This window comes from Peromyscus eremicus, unplaced genomic scaffold, assembly GCF_949786415.1.
Source record: "Peromyscus eremicus unplaced genomic scaffold, PerEre_H2_v1 PerEre#2#unplaced_768, whole genome shotgun sequence".
Classification (NCBI taxonomy): domain Eukaryota; kingdom Metazoa; phylum Chordata; class Mammalia; order Rodentia; family Cricetidae; genus Peromyscus; species Peromyscus eremicus.
In genome coordinates, this window is record NW_026735004.1 from 170,406 (window position 1) to 187,914 (window position 17,509).

At 40.7% G+C, this 17,509-nt stretch overlaps 1 long non-coding RNA gene across 1 annotated transcript; it reads left to right on the forward strand.

Annotated features, from left to right (window-relative positions):
• The first annotated feature begins 7,016 nt into the window (after positions 1–7,016).
• Positions 7,017–17,361, forward strand: LOC131901957 (uncharacterized). The gene is made up of 3 exons (XR_009376951.1): positions 7,017–7,254; positions 12,374–12,400; positions 16,470–17,361. It is a non-coding gene; the product is annotated as an uncharacterized LOC131901957 (long non-coding RNA).
• The last annotated feature ends 148 nt before the right edge of the window (positions 17,362–17,509 follow it).

Sequence of the window (17,509 nt, forward strand, 5' to 3'; positions counted from 1 at the left end):
GGAGTTCTCAGCAGATTGCCTGTCACAGGCCTCATCTGTCTTCTCTCTCTGCCTGTATCAGTTCTCTGATCTCTCCAGCCCCTTTCACCCTCCATTCTTTTGTTCACTCTATTTCAAATTGGTTTTACTATCCCAATTTACTTTCTCTTTATTTTCTTTCACCTTTCAAGATGAGCTATAATGTAAGAATATACTTTTGACTTATATGATACTTATTGAATCGCTGTATATGCAATATCATTAGTTATAAGTCTGTGAGACTAGTATATTTATCTCAAAATAGGTCAAAAAACCTAAATGTTGCTATCCAGTATCTTACCACAGGTAGAAAATGAGGGTTAAAAGAAAGGAAAAAAAAGAAAGAAAGAAAATGAGGGTTATAGCCCAGCAATAAACAAAACACCCCCATTTTAGGAATACACAGGTATCTGTTTGAAAGTTTCCTGTTTTCTCTTATAGGACAATATTCATCAAATTCTGCCATCCTGTCTGAAATCCTAGAGCAATTTTGCCAAGAAACTTGTTTTCTCTATTTACAAGTGAAGATCATCATACAAAGATAATTTAGCTCTGCTCTCCCCACCCCACGGTTGCACTGTGTGTTCTTCCATGTCATGTCCCTCAGTGTGTTTTTCCCTGTACTCCAGCCTGTACTGCCGTAAACCCTCCTCTGCCTGAGCCTTCCCTTCCATGTAACCTGGGTTACCCTGCTGTATTGAACCATCTTACTCAGGATCTGCATGGCATGTGAAGAGTTGGTAAAGCTTTGCAGCAATGTGTTTCTTTTTTTTGTAGTCTCCATGTAACTTTCTCAGTCTAAACTCTTCCTCAGGATTGCACTTTGCTTACTTGTTTTCATTTTTGAGATCAACCACATTTTCTGCTTCATGATCATTACCTCTGCCATGGTTCCTTCCGTCATCTGCTGCAGCAGCTCCTGTCGGGTTCAGCAGTCATCTCCATGTCGTTAAGCCCACAGACTTCAAGAAGTCTTTTTGATTTGACCTGTCTGCATGATTCAGCACTGTCGGCTTCTTCTCTGAAAATCCCCTTACCCCTGGGCTCTGTGGCATCATGGCTTCTCACTTCCTCTCTCTTTTCACTGGTTCCTCTAATTAGTCTTCTGTACAGATTGTTTTTCTCCCAGTTTATCAGATGTTGGAATTCCTTAAGTCTAATCCTGCATCTTCTTTGCTCTCGCCCCAAATAGCTTATCAGTTATTCTCAAACAACTCAGAAATTCAGTTTAAAGAAGTCTACTCAAGGTTTATCTTTAAAGCTCTGGACTCATTTCTATTATTATTATTATTATTATTATTATTATTATTATTATTATTATATTTTATTTATTGGAAGGCACATGTGCATGCCATGCTAATGTGAGGGTTTAGGGGACAGCTTGCAGGAGTAGGTTCTCTTCTGCTATGTGGAGCTCAGGGATCCAAAACTGAGTCCATGACTTCTCTTTTCCCTTCCTCGATCATATTTGATCTATTCTTCTATCTTCCTTCCTTCCTTTCAATAGGATCTCAGTATGTAAGCCTGGCTAGCCTGGAACTCACTGTGTAGACTAGGTCAGCCTGAAGCTCAAAGAGAACTCAGAGAGATCCACCTGCCTCTCCCAAGTGCTGGGATTAAAGGAGTGTGCCACCCTGTCTGGCCACGATCTTCTTTTCATGTTTTCTCTCCTTGTGATTGTGGAAACTCCACACTTCAGTATCTGCAATCTTTCTCTCACTGTGGTGTCCAAGCCATTACTAAACTCTGACATTTTATACTACTAAATATATCTTAGATCCACTTCTTTATTTCCATGTCTGTGGTATTTAAAAGATATTTCCATTACCTTTTAAAGTAAGATCTCCTCTGAGTCTTGCCTGCACCTTTTCTGTGGCCTCCTAACTGCTCTTTCAGTTTCTGCTTTTTCCTCCAAGTCTCTGTTCTCATTTCAGCATGAGCTTTTAGAAAATGGAAATCTAAAGCTGGGTGTGATAGCCTAATTCTGTAATTCCACCGCTTAGGAAGATCAGAAATTCAAGATTATCTTCGTCTATGTAGTTTGGGGCTAACCTGGACTAAATGAAACCCTGTCTCAAAAAAATTAAAATGTAATTCTGATCATGTTAGCTCCTTTCTTAAAACCAGTCATTGGCCTCCTTTTACTCATACCAGACCAAGTCTGCCTATTCTCGGTTACAGCCACACCCATCGCCCTACGGCCAGCTTGGATATCCTCCAGTTTGAGCCCCTGTACATACTTTATCTTGAGCAGTCTTCTCAAAGATATTTACATTAGCCGGGCGATGGTGGAGCACAACTTTAATCCCAGCACTTGGGATGCAGAGGCAGGCGGATCTCTATGAGTTCAAGGCCAGCCTGGTCCACATAGTGAGTTACAGGACAGCCAGAGCTACACAGAGAAATCCTGTCTCAAAAAAAAACAGAAAAAAAGGGTATTTACATTAGCCATAGATAGTAGCATTTATATTAGCAATCTAGGTGGGTTTTGTTTTGTTTTGTGTTTCCAACCTATAAAAAGCACTTGTTTCTACTCCTAAAAAAAAAACCAAAAAAACTTAGTGAATGCACAAACCTTGGGGCATGAATTACATGAATAAATACTTTATTTCTTTCTGTGGGACTCTATGGGTTTGGATAGGTTTGCATATCCAAAATTGGCCTTTAGGCATGTCTGTGGGAACTTTCTTGACTGCTGATTGAAACAGGCAAGCCCAGTCCACTATACAGTACCATCTCTGAGCAAGAGCTCCTAGGCTGTTTAAGACACCTAGCTGGGCTGGAGGGATGGCTCAGCAGTTAAGAGCACTAGCTGTCCTTTTAGAGGACCCAGGTTCAATTCCCATCACCCATATGGTAACTTACAACTGTTTCTAACTCCAGTCCTAGAGGATCTGGTGCCCTTTTCTGGCCTCCACAGGTACCAGGTATACACATGGTACACAGACACACACATGTAGGCAAAACACTCATACTCGTAAGAACTTTAAAAAGCTTAAACAGGAGGCAGAGGGAAGCAAATCTCTGTGAGTTCAAGGCCAGTCTGGTCTGCATAGCAAATTCCAAGCTAGATGAGGCTACATAGTGAAGCCCTGTCTCAAAGGGAAAAGAAAAGAAAAGAAAAGAAAAGAAAAGAAAAGAAAAGAAAAGAAGAAGAAGAAGAAGAAGAAGAAGAAGAAGAAGAAGAAGAAGAAGAAGAAGAAGAAGAAGAAGGACGACGACGACGACGACGACGACGACGACGACGGAAAAAAAATAGCCAGATGAAAACAACAACAACAAAAACAACAACAACGAAAAAAAATAGCCAGATGAACAGAGGCTAAAGAGCAAGCCAGTAAGCCAGTAAGCTGTTTCCGCCATGGTCCCTGCCTCTGCTCCTGCTTGAGTTCCTGTCCTGACTTCCCTCAATTATGAACTATGACCTGGAAACAAAATAAACCCTTCCCTCTCCAGGGTGTTTTTCAGCATGGTATTTATCACAACCACAGAAAGCAAACTAGAACAGATTTGGTGAAACTTTAAAAAGTAAAACAGATGTAAAGACATGTGAGGTGGCTCGCTCATGTAGTTGGAAGGCTAAAGCAGGAGGATTGCCCTGAGTTTGAAGCTAGCCTGGACCACATAATTACAAACCAGCCTAGTCCACAGAGTGAAAATTTATCCCACTATCCCCACCCCTACCCCACCCCATCTCCTAAAACCCCAGTAAATAGGAGTGTTTCACTGGTATTTTCTCTAAGCAAATGAAAAGATAAGGGTAGAAAAATATTTAATCTGTATTTAAAACTTTTAGCCTGAAGCAATAAATTAAAAAATGATGTTTCTATAGTAATGATTTTCTTTTCTCTTCTGTCACCCACTCCAAGAAGATGAAGATATATAGCCTGCCATAGTGAAAAGTACATTAGATTGAGAGCTGTAGGTTTGAAATCTAACATTTCATATCTGTATGACCTTATTTGAGGCACAAATGCCCTTTAGCCCAGTTCCTAGTCCTTGTTCCCCTGAGTATGGTGATACTGTGTTTCCCAAAATATTGTGAACCCTAATAAACTTATCTGGGGTCAGAGAACAGAACAGCCACTAGGCACACACCTTTAATCCTATCACTTGGGAGGCAGAGATCCATCTGGATCTCTGTGAGTTCAAGGCCACACTGGAAAACAGCCAGGCATGGTAACAAGAGCCTTTAATCCCAGGAAGTGATGGCAGAAAGCAGAAAGATATATAAGGCGTGAGGACCAGGAACTAGGCTGGCTAAGCTTTTAGGCTTTTGAGCAGCACAGTTCAGCTGAGAGGCATCCAGTCTGAGAAAACAGAATCAGCTGAGGAATTGGCAAGGTGAGGTGGCTGTGGCTTGTTCTGCTTCTCTGATCTTCCAGCATTCACCCCAATACCTGGCCTCAGGTTTGATTTTATTAGTAAGACTCTTTAAGATTCCTGCTACAACCTCAGGAATGGCCCGCTACTGTCCCACATTCCTCTCAGCATTCTCAGAACTATCACAGCAGTCACCAGAGAAGTGCTTTTTGTTTCTATGACCAGTGACCCTCTACTGGGTGTTCATCTCCTTCCAGAAGCATCTGTGGATCAAATCTTCATCCAGACCCTTGGGAAACACAAATCACAACTGGACATTCTATGATGGGGTATAACAATGATAATAAAATTCAATCTAGAGGTAGTTAACGAATCTTTTTGGCTGAGACTAATGAACTCCATCATGATAACTTGGGCATCAGACCAGCAGATAGAGTGAAGAAGGCAGTGTCAGCATGTTGAGTCCCACAGAGACAGCTATCAGTGAAAGGAGCCACCCCCAGAACTCTGTGCTATGTGGTGCTGTTTATAGGGAGTTCAAAAATAGCAACTTCAGCCTGTCTGATCATAGCCAAGAAAAATGTAATTCTTTGTAGGGGTGATAACCAAAGAGGGCACAAGAAGGACATTGGGGGGTGTTAATCTTGTTCTCTTTCTTGATCTGGGTTGATAACATATAGTGTGCTAATTTTATGAAAGTTAATAGAGCTATACATTGTATATACAGTGGATAGCTGTTTATTTGTATACTTTTATAGATATGTTATATTTTAATAAGTTCACTTCAGAGGGAAATGCTATTCTTTCATCGCTGCAAATGGTTTGTGAAAGTCAGAACCAACATTTATAAAATTGTTTAGTTATCTCTGCAAACTAAACTCTGCAAAAACATTAGAGTTACCACCAAGATGGCTTAATGTTAAAGGTATTTCCACCAAGCCGGACAGCCTGAGTGGAAGGAAGAACAGACTCCTGCTAGTTATTCTCTGACCTACACACACGCACGCACACACGCAGACACGCACACACTCACACATACGCATGCGCACGCACACGTACTATTCTAGAGAACTGTTGGTGGTCTATGGTCTATGAACTGGACTGGAAAGTAGAGGACTGAGGATGAGTCACAGGTGATTCCCACAAGTCTGACTTTTAATTCTAAAGTTGGTATTTACAGGAATGTTTTTCTTTCTCTAAGGAAGAACTCAGATAGCTTGTATGTTTATGTAGCTCCCAGCTGATTTCTGCTGGCTAGCTTGGAATTTAGAATTCCCTGCAGAAAAGAGGAGGGCAGTAATTACCTTGGCCCTGAGGGAATGGAAACATATTTTGAGACAAGATGAGAATTCCATTCTTTGGAACCATTAATGTCTTCGTAAGCTATAAAACTTGGCCTGTTTATCAAGCACAAATAATGAGATTGACTCAGTATTTACAGGTAATTTTCGGCCGCTTTTGTCCATTGGCCCATCTGCATCCCTCGACTGTGGCATCAGAGGCTATTTCCTCACTCTGCCTTCTTTCCAGGGGCAGAAGGTCAGGGGTAACAAAGGTAGCAGAAGAAAGGACATCTTAGCATAGAAAAGTCATATATCAAAGGCTTCCTTCCCATTTAGCCTATTTTTTTAATTGAAAAATCTAAGTTTTTTTTGAGTACATTGATTGGAATCAAAGAGTCAGAGTCAGAAGGGAACATCATAAATAGAAACCAGGGTTCGCTCGGCTTGAATACCAACATGAACTATTTCTAGACAGCTTGCTGCTGCAGCTGTGGAACTTAAGCAGAATCAAAACTCATACCCAGTAGAGGAAAATGGGCCAGGATGCATTCCGGACCTGGAAGATGTACAGAGTCAAACGATTTTTGTTTAAACTAGGAGAGTTAGGGAAGTGTCCAAAAGAATGTATGTGTAGCCTCTGATATTCCCTTAGCAGGGGAATGAAAAGGTAGAACCGAAGTCCTTCCACTCTTAAATTTTCAGGGCTGCATAGAAACACAGTGGAGATTCGTGCTAAAAGGGCTCAAACTTGGTCATCTTTAAATTACGACTTCTTTCTCTGCAACTGGCAAGTCTTGAATGAGATGTTTAGCTCCAGTTTCTGATACCTGATTATTCCCAGAACCACCAGATCTACACCAGTGCTATGGATGCTGGTCCTGTATTCTGTTCTCTTTGAACCTTTTTTTTTTTCTTTAAAGTTGAAACAATTGTTAAACAGAGAATGTTCAAAAAGTCAAGGTCATGGGCTGACTTTTGCCTGTGATTTGATAAATTTCTAAGAAAAAGACTAACATGGAGAAGCAGTGAGGATTCCTGTGCCATTCATTTGTTATTCAGAGTAGTCACAGTGAAGCTTATAAACAGGAATGAGTACGTATGCTTTTAGCCACATAATTAAAAGATACAGATATTTTCCAAAGGGAATTTTCAAAACTTGGAGCTTCTGGTGATATGCTCTAGCTCAGTGGTTCTCAACCTTCCTAATACAGTTCCTAATATAGTTCCTCATGTTGTGGTGTCTCCCCAATCATAAAATTATTTTGTTGCTATTTCATAACTGTAATTTTAGTACTGTTATGAGTCATAATGTAAATATCTTTTATGGTACAGGGGTCACAACCCACAGGTTGAGAACTACTGCTGTAGCTGGTTGAAGAAATATCTCCCAAATAAGATTCTAATAAGCAGTCAAACAGCCAATTTTAAAATTGTTTCAAGAAAATGTTCCATTTGCTTGAAAATCCGAGTGGTGTTGGAATCACAGGGAAGTACAGTGCTATTCATGGTTGGTTGATTGGTTTCTTCTTTAGGTTGCTGCTGTTGATCTTCTGGTTCCTGGAGTTGGAGAGCTCTTTGGAGGAAGCCTCAGGGAGGAATGATACCATATCCTAGAGCAGCGACTGGCCAGGTATTGGTCAGACCTAAAAGAAACACCCTGAAGTAACTGGGGGGGGGCAGGGGTGGAGGTGAGGGGGGGGGTCCTCAAAGGCACTCCCTGCACAGTAACAAAAACACAGCACCTGGACTCCTCACACCTGACAGGCCTGGCACTCTCGGGCTCCGTGGGATCCTGAGGAGTGTTTCTAACATCTATAAGAATCTCTTTCTTGAAGACTGGACATATTGGAAGGTATAGGAGTGCATGCTTATAATCTCAGAGAGGCTAAGGCAAGAGATAGAAGTTCATGAGTTGCAGGCTGGCCTGGAGACCCTCTCAAAAACAGCAAAAAACAGACAAACAGAAAACATGATGGCACATGCCTATAGGCCGGGCACTCAGAGGCTGAAGCAGGAGGATCGTTCTTAAGTTTCTAGAACATCCCGGTCTCTGTATGTGTTCCAAGTAAGACACACTTACATAAAATTTAAGACCCTGTCTTAAAATTTAAAAAAAGAAGAAAAAAAGCAAGAGAAGTTTCCAAGCTTTTCAAAGCTTCTTCATTTTTCTCTTACTTGTGTACTTTTTTATGTGCTCTGTTTTATGAATGTCATGATCCCACTGGGTCATAAAGACAGACTAAACTAAGAAAAGAATGAAGATAGAAAGATGCTAAGCTAGTATTTATAAGGAGATTTCCTTTCCTTGAATTCATAGAGAATAGTAGATATTCACGAGCCCTCATTTAGCTATTTGAATAACTTTGTTTTAATTTACTTTTTGAGATCTGTAAAATGAATCCATAGATTGCATAAAAATATTTTGGAGATAGAAAGTAAGGAATCCTATTTCTAATTGAACTATCACTCCTGTATGCATGATTCACCAGAGAACTACAATGACTTCCTAAACTGACCATGGTTATAAGCCTCTGTGTTCTATGGTTTCCATTTTTGCTATATCAAACATTAATTTTTTCTCCTCTGTATTAATCCTTCTCTCCAATAATACTAGGTTTTGTCATACTTGGAAAAAAACATTTTTTTTTAATTTTTATTTTGCAATACAATTCAGTTCTACATATCCCCCCTCCCGCCCCCCTCACCTTCCCCCCAGCCCGCCCCCCATTCCCATCTCCTCCAGGGCAAAGCCTTCCCCGCAGACTGAGATCAACCTGGTAGACTCAGTCCAGGTAGGTCCAGTCCCCTCCTCCCAGGCCGAGCTAAGCGACCCTGCATAGGCCCCAGGTTTCAAACAGCCGACTCATGCAATGAGCACAGGACCCGGTCCTACTGCCTGGATGCCTCCCAAACAGATCAGGCCAATCAACTGTCTCACCCACTCAGAGGGCCTGATCCAGTTGGTGACCCCTCAGCCATTGGTTCATATTTCATGTGTTTCCGTTCGTTTGGCTATTTGTCTCTGTGCTTTATCCAACCTTGGTCTCAACAATTCTCGCTCATATAAACCCTCCTCATTCTCGCTAATTGGACTCCCAGAGATCCACCCGGGGCCTAGTCATGGATCTCTGCATCCAGATCCCTCAGTAGTTGGATGAGGTTTCTAGCATGACAATTAGGGTGTTTGGCCATCCCATCACCAGAGTAGGTCAGTTCGGGCTGTCTCTCAACCATTGCCAGCAGTCTGTTGTGGGGGTATCTTTGTGGATTTCTGTGGGCCTCTCTAGCACTTTGCTTCTTCCTATTCTCATGTGGTCTTCATTTACCATGGTCTCCTATTCCTTGTTCTCCCTCTCTGTTGTTGATCCAGCTGGGATCTCCCGCTCCCCCAAGCTCTCTTTCTCTCAACCCTCGCCCTTCACTACCCCCACTCATGTCCAGGCTGCTCATGTAGATCTCATTCCATTTCTCTGTCATTGGGCGATCTCAAAGAAGAGTTAATACCAATACTCTCTGAATTGTTCCACACAATAGAAACAGAAGGAACATTACCAAACTCCTTCTATGAGGCTACAATTACCCTGATTCCTAAACCAAACAAGGATACAACAAAGAAAGGGAACTACAGACCGATCTCCATCATGAACATTGATGCAAAAATACTCAATAAAATACTGGCAAACAGACTCCAAGAACACATCAAAACAATTATCCACCATGATCAAGTAGGATTCATTCCAGGGATGCAAGGATGGTTCAACATACGAAAGTCTGTCAATGTAATACGCCATATAAACAAACTCAAAGAAAAAAAACACATGATCATCTCACTAGATGCTGAAAAGGCATTTGACAAAATCCAACACCCCTTCATGATAAAGGTCTTGGAGCGATCAGGAATACAGGGAACATACCTAAACATAATAAAGGCAATTTACAGCAAGCCAACAGCCAACATCAAATTAAATGGAGAGAAACTCAAAGCAATTCCACTAAAGTCAGGAATGAGGCAAGGCTGTCAGCTCTCCCCATACTTATTCAATATAGTACTTGAAGTTCTAGCCAGAGCAATAAGTCAACATAAGGAGATTAAGAGGATACAAATTGGAAAGGAAGAAGTCAAGCTTTCCCTATTTGCAGATGACATGATAGTATACTTGAGCGACCCCAAAGATTCCACCAAGGAGCTGATACAGCTTATAAACACCTTCAGCAACATAGCAGGATACAAGATCAACTCAAAAAAATCAGTAGCCCTCCTATATACAATGGACAAAGAAGCGGAGAAGGAAATCAAAGATACATCACCCTTTACTATAGCCACAAGTGACATAAAATACCTTGGGGTAACATTAACCAAGCAAGTGAAGGACCTATATGACAAGAACTTTAAGTCCCTGAAAAAAAGAAATTGAAGAAGATGTCAGAAAATGGAAAGATCTCCCATGCTCATGGATAGGCAGGACTAACATAGTAAAAATGGCAATCTTACCAAAAGCAATCTACAGATTCAATGCAATCCCCATCAAAATACCAACACAATTCTTCACAGACCTGGAAAGAATAATACTCAACTTCATATGGAAAAACAAAAAACCCAGGATAGCCAAAAGAATCCTGTACAATAACACAATCTCTGGAGGCATCACAATCCCTGACTTCAAACTGTACTATAGAGCTACAGTAATAAAAACAGCTTGGTACTGGCATAAAAACCGACATGTGGACCAACGGAATCGAATTGAAGACCCTGACATTAATCCGCACACCTATGAACAAATAATTTTTGACAAAGAAGCCAAAAGTGCACAATGGAAAAAAGAAAGCATCTTCAACAAATGGTGCTGGCAAAACTGGATATCTACATGTAGAAGGCTGCAAATAGATCCATATCTATCACCGTGCACAAAACTTAAGTCCAAGTGGATCAAGGACCTCAACATAAATCCAGCTACTCTGAACCTGATAGAAGAGAAAGTAGGAAGTAGTCTTGAACGCATTGGCATAGGAGACCACTTCCTAAATAGAACACCAGTAGCACAGACACTGAGAAAAACAATCAATCAATGGGACCTCTTGAAACTGAGAAGCTTCTGTAGAGCAAAGGATACGGTCAACAAGGCAAAGCGACAGCCTACAGAATGGGAAAAGATCTTCACCAACCCTACATCTGACAGAGGACTGATATCCAGAATATATAAGGAACTCAAGAAATTAGACATCAAAATGCCCAACAGTCCAATTAAGAAATGGGCTATAGAACTAAACAAAGAATTCTCAACAGAGGAAACTCAAATGGCTGAAAGACATTTAAGGAATTGCTCAACATCCCTAATCATCAGGGAAATGCAAATCAAAACAACTCTGAGATACCACCTTACGCCTGTCAGAATGGCTAAGATCAAAAGCACTGAAGACACCTTATGCTGGAGAGGATGTGGAGCTAGGGGAACTCTCCTCCACTGCTGGTGGGAATGCAAACTTGTACAACCACTTTGGAAAAAACATTTTTAAAATATCCTGTTAAATTAGCTATTTTTAAGGCCACTTTTTCCTTTTTTTTTTTTTTTTGGTTTTTCGAGACAGGTTTTCTCTGTGTAGCTTTGCGCCTTTCCTGGATCTCACTCTGTAGACCAGGCTGGCCTTGAACTCACAAAGATCCTCCTGGCTCTGCCTCCCAAGTGCTGGGATTAAAGGCATGCACCACCACTGCCCGGCCACCTTTTCCTAATGGAGACATGCTTTGAAAGTTGATAATTTTCTAAAATCCCAGCCTGTAAATCTTGAGTGACTTGGTGTTGCAATCCCACTCTTCTTAGCGGCTCCACTGGGTTAGACTCCAAAAGAGAGGAAGTAAAAGGTATGGACGAGTCCCTTACTGACTAGACTACCACCTCCCTGCCACCACTCACTGTTAGACAGTCCTGGGAAAGTTGTCAAATTGGGGTGAAGATTGTAGTCTTTAGATGAAAGAATTTGAAATTTCTCTAAAAAATTTTCAAGCACAATAAAAATCACACGTGGCAAGAAACTGCATCTGTTGAAAGATCAGGCGATCCATTTTCTTGAGTTGTTTCCTTCCCCTAGGAGACCTTAGCTAATACCAGACACGATCCAAATTTGTCTTTGTCAGTGAAGTAGTTGCATGTTTCTTTGACTGACTCATGGATCTGTCTGTGGCTGTAGCGCGTTTTTTCCTGTACTTTAGAAAATTAGAACTTCGATGGTTCTTGTCATTCCAGATACAGTTCTAAATACCTTTTTAAAGGGCTAAGGTTAATGGTAATAACCACTGAGCACTTAAAATGTTACTCACATTTCTCTCTCCAAGAACCAAATTGCAGTAGTAGTATGAAAGAATTGCACTGTAATTTTAGATGTTGTGCAGTGAAAGTTGTGTCCAAGTGTGCATTGCCTGTGTGTGCCTCCCAGGCACCTTGACTAAGCAGTGTCTCTGCCCTTCCTTCACAGATAGTAAGCTCACATCAGAGCAATCCCTTCAAGTCCTGTTTTCATTCTAGACACCTCTTACTTTATTTACCCCATTGCTTACTGTTAATGGTGATGACAGTCTCCTATCTAAGAAAATGTCACCTCCTCAGTTCCATTGCATTATGGGAAGACACAGGCTTCAATGTGAGTGCTTCCTTACCAAGGCCCCTGTGTTCACAACCTAGAATAAATGTTTAGTGGTTGATTAATAAATGTTTTATTGATGTCTCGATTTTTTTCCTTATTCCTTTTTACAGATCTGGACTTACGAAAGCCTACCAGTGGTAAGGACATGGCCCCTGTCCTGGGTGCATTCTGGGTGTTATGTGGGAAGGATTGTTACTTGTATTCCCATGACCCTGTGAGCAAATGCTAAGAACTGAACTTGAGGCTCAGAAAATTGTTTACTCCCAGCCTGTGAAAAACAGTAAAACTGATGTTTACCATTTAGTTACTACTTCCTCTATTTTAAAAAATAATGTTCACATTCTTAACGTTTGTCGTTTCCTGTAATCATCCCAACCCTTAGAGAGGTAGATACTGCTGGTATCCCTTTGTCTCCCCTCTAAACAAGAGGCCAGACATGTGAACTGACTTAACCAAGATTATAGTTAGGATGAAGCTGAGAACTCCTTCATATACCAAAATCTGTCTTTGTGCTTTTGTTCACTTGTTGAAATAAGGCATTGCTATATAGGCCCGGCAGAAGCCTTGCTCTTAGCCCATTATGCTTCAGTCTCCCTGTTTGACAGTGGGAGCTTTGATAAGTGATGTCTTAGGTATCCAAGAGCTCTAAAGCCGTCAGCTGCCTAAGAACAACCACCTGTCCAAACTCACATTCACTTCCACAAAATTGTTCTGGTTTTCTTTCCACAGACTCGTCAAGTACTTGCCAATGTAGACAGATTACTTACATGTGCCAATGTAGACAGATTATTTACATGTCTACAATAGTGCTGCTTTAGGATCTTGATTTCATAATATCAGCAATATCATTAACTATTTTGTTCTTAGGAGAAGGACATGACAAATTACACTTTGTTGCTTTGCTAACAAAGGAGATAGCTTCAGAGTTTCAAAGTTCAGCTGATGGTTTTTGACTGCCTGGTAGTTCCCAGCAATATCCCTAAGTATCTTGATCTCTCTTCGTTTCTTGGTTTTCATGATTATAAAATGAAATGATAATATCTATTTCACAGTTATTGTATGAAATAAAAAGGTACATTGTATTTTCATTGAGTGGAAGCAGTTCAGTAAATGTTAGTTTCTACACCCTTTTTCTTCTTTTCTTCTAAGTATTGCTATTTAGTAGGTAAATCTATTGAGCCAATTATACTATATTCCCCTCTGATTCTATCAGCTAGTATTCATAATATTCATTTGCTTAAATAACAGTAAATTTTATATGTTGCTTAAGTAAGTATGATATTTATTAAAACATGTCTATATTTTCTTTTTTTTAATATTTTAACTTTGCTTTTTGGGAGGAAGAAGAGGACTCACATGCCACAGCAAGAATGTGGGAGTCAAAGGACAGCCCTTGGGAGTTGGTTCTCTCCCTCTACCATGTGCGTCCCAGGGTAGAACTCAGGACAACAGGCTTAACTACACGCAACTGTACCAGCTGAGTCATCTCTCCAGCTCCTAGACTAGTTTTCTAACTAAACCTTTAATGCACATAGGATCTTCAAATAGAAATATTTATGACTTGAATCCTCTTCAGGAGTAGGCATAGCATGTAAAGGTGAAAGGAGCTTAGAAAGTTTTGCACCCAGGATCTCTATGAAAGTTCCTCTGGCCAGGCGGTGGTGGCGCACACCTTTAATCCCAGCACTCGGGAGGCAGAGCCAGGTGGATCTCTGTGAGTTTGAGGCCAGCCTGGACTACCAAGTGAGTTCTAGGAAAGGCACAAAGCTACACAGAGAAACCCTGTCTCAAAAAAAAAGAAAGAAAGAAAAAGAAAGTTCCTCTGGACTTTTAGAATCCAGGTGTCTGAGAGTGAACTCACTTCTTATTTCTGCTGCCACATGCAAATCAAATCAGTAGCCAGTTCCAGATATTTTCTGGCATCTTTACTACACTTGCTTGCCCTGAATCAAAATACAGATTTGAAGCATTGCATGGTAGTAAACTGTGATCCCAGCACTTGGGAGGCAGAGGCAGGAGGATTTCTGTGAGTTTGAGGCCAGCCTGGTCTACAGAGTGAGTTCCAGGCCAACTGGGATTACATAGTAACACCCTATCTCCCCCCACCTACCCCCCCCACACAAATATACCCTCTTTTTTTGTTAAAAGTAGATTTTTGTTTCCTTTTTGCAAAGTCAGGCAAAACCTAGTAAGCTGAATCATCCTGCTAATTCAGCTTACAACATTCATACCAGTGTTTTGACATTGGTACATAAGAAATTTATCTGTATGAAACCCATTTCTGAACCTCTGCAGCCAACTTTGGTCCTGCAGGTATTCATGACACCTGATTTGAGGTGCCTTCATCTCAGATTGAACCTAAAGTGAATTCCACCATCAAAACTACACTTACCAAGACTGTTTACTCCATTTATCCATTAAATTTTTGCTAATCATTTCTTACTAATCACCATGTTGATCTCACTTGGACACAGCTCATCCAGTTGCTGTTTATCTTTTATTAGAATCTTTTTTTTTTTTTTTTTTTTTTTTTTTTTTTTTTTAAATTTGTCCATGCAACACACCTTTTTTTTTTTTTTTGGTTTTTCGAGACAGGGTTTCTCTGTGTAGTTTTGCGCCTTTCCTGGAACTCACTTTGGAGACCAGGCTGGCCTCGAACTCACAGAGATCCGCCTGGCTCTGCCTCCCGAGTGCTGGGATTAAAGGCGTGCGCCACCACCGCCCGGCCTTTTATTAGAATCTTTACTGTAAAGTGTCAACGTGTTAGCACTAGAACAGAGGAAACAGTTGCTAGGTAGTCTTTATGCTTGAAGAGCCAAACAGCTACTAGCTGTGGTGCTTTGAAGGCTTACTGTGGGGCTGATTGCACAAATTATTTGAGCAATTATGAATTTGCTTTAATTTATATCTATGACTCGAGAATTTTCAAGCTAGGAACAGTGAGGTAGGTCAGTGGGTAAAAGTACTTGCCACCAAGTCTGACAACTTTAGTGTGATCGCTATGGTAGAAGGAGAGATATGACTTCTAAAAGTTGTCCTCTGACCTCTGCACAAGTGTCATGGCCTGCATGCATACATGTATGCACACACACACACACACACACACACACACACACACACACAAATAGATGTAATAAAAAAATAAGTTAAAAGAAATTCCCAGTCAAATGATGTAATAAGACTATTGGCAGGGCCATCCTTTTCCTTTCCTCCTAAAATAACTTTATTCTATGCTAGTTGGTTGGAATCTGAGTTTCAATCATAGCTATACCTTTTTTAACCATGAAGTCTTAAGTAGGAGTAGAACAAGCATGGTAAGTGGCCTCCACATGTACTCACACAAGCACATGTACATAGATATACACACAAACAACATCAACAACAAATTCTTCACTCCTCTCTGTGTATTGAATAATATGATTTGAGTGAGGAGGAAAATACTGCCATTAACATATCAAAAAATAGAAGAGAGGTATGTTTTCTAGTACTTGGGAGGCAGAGGCAGGCAAAGCTCTGTGAGTTTGAGGCCAGCCTGGTCTACAGAGCAAGACTACACAGAGAAACCTTGTCAAGGGGGTGAAGAAAAAAAAACTAGTATAATATAAGATAGTAAGGGCTGGAGAGATGGCTCAGTGGTTAGGAGCACTGGCTGTTATTCCAGAGAACCTGGGTTCAATTCCCAGCACCCACATGACAGCTCACAGTGGTCTATAACTGTAGTTCCAGGGGATCTGACACCCTCACACAGACATATATGCAAGTGAAACACCAATTCCCGTAAAAGAGAGAGAGAGAGAGAGAGAGAGAGAGAGAGAGAGAGAGAGAGAGAGAGAGAGAGAGAGAGAAGACAGAGACAATATATCATTGAGTTAGGAAGTGAAAAGAAAAAAGAAAGCTAGTATAAAAAGTGTCTCGAGGCAAGTTTTCTGTACATGAATGATGCATAAGTAACTTGAAAAGAGAAAAGGTCAAGTGACGAAAGCCCACAACAGAATCCACTGCTGCTTGTTTGGGTATCCTTGGATAGCTAGAGCTCTCTAACTTCTCTATTTTCATGGTCTCTGTGGAATGAGAAGATGGGTGTGCTCTACCACAGTGACATAAACAACAAATGACTGTGAAATACTTGTAAGATACCAAGTTCCTGTTATAACATTTGACCTCATATAGTGTTTATAAGTAATGATTCTTTGGTTTTAAAAACAGGTACCTGGACCTTCGTCGGTTTGGATCTGTGCCACATGGAGGCTTTGGGATGGGATTCGAACGCTACTTACAATGCATCCTAGGAGTTGACAATATCAAAGATGTTATCCCTTTTCCAAGATTTACTCATTCGTGTCTTTTGTAGCTGAAAGACTGTTTAAGGAAAGAACTGTGTGGCGAAGACTCTGCACATGTAGAAGACTGGTGCTTGCATTTTAGACATGTGTATTTCAGTGCACAGTTCTTGTGCCGTGAGGTTTAATAGACGAAAAATAGAAATGGTTTTGATTTTCTTAAAAAGTCAAAGGCTTTTCGTGGACAAATAAACTCCCCCAAGAAGAAATACTCAGAGCAACTGGACTTTCAAGTCTGTTACCTCAATTAAGGGAAATAAAGTAACTGGGCCTCTTGTCCAGCTGCGGGAGAAGCTGGTCCAGGGGAATATCTTGAGCCTGGGTGGCATCTCAAAAAAGAAGAGAGGAAGACACTGAAGTGTAGGGCCTCCAAGTTCCTCTCGGACCCCAAGACAGTGGGGATGTCTCACCTTGCTGTCTTTCATCGGAAGCTCACTTCCCTTTGTATTTCTTTAAAGCAACCAGTGGCCAAAAGTAAGATGCTGCTGCCTCTCTCATCCCTTGCCATTTAAGCTGCAGTAAATGCCAATCTTGTTCCCAGTGCTTTACTCAACTTTATTCAAGAAAATATTCCTTTTCGGGGTCTGAATGGATTAATGAAGTTGCTGTTCTGAATTGTAACATTCTTCATTAGCAGTGGAAAAAAATCACATTTAATAACTATTGATCTTTAGTGATAAAAGTTAAGGAGAGATCATTAATTTAAACTCTTCAGTCACTCTTCTAGTTCATTTATATTATATATTTATAAATACTGTAATAGTCAATAAAAGTTTTTTTTCATTGGTACCTATGAAAGAAGTTATTTTTAAATTCCTCTCGTTCCTTTCCCAATGAAATTAGGAAGAAAGGTATCCTTTAATCCAAGATGGGGATGCAAATGTGGTCAAACTTACGCAATGGGAA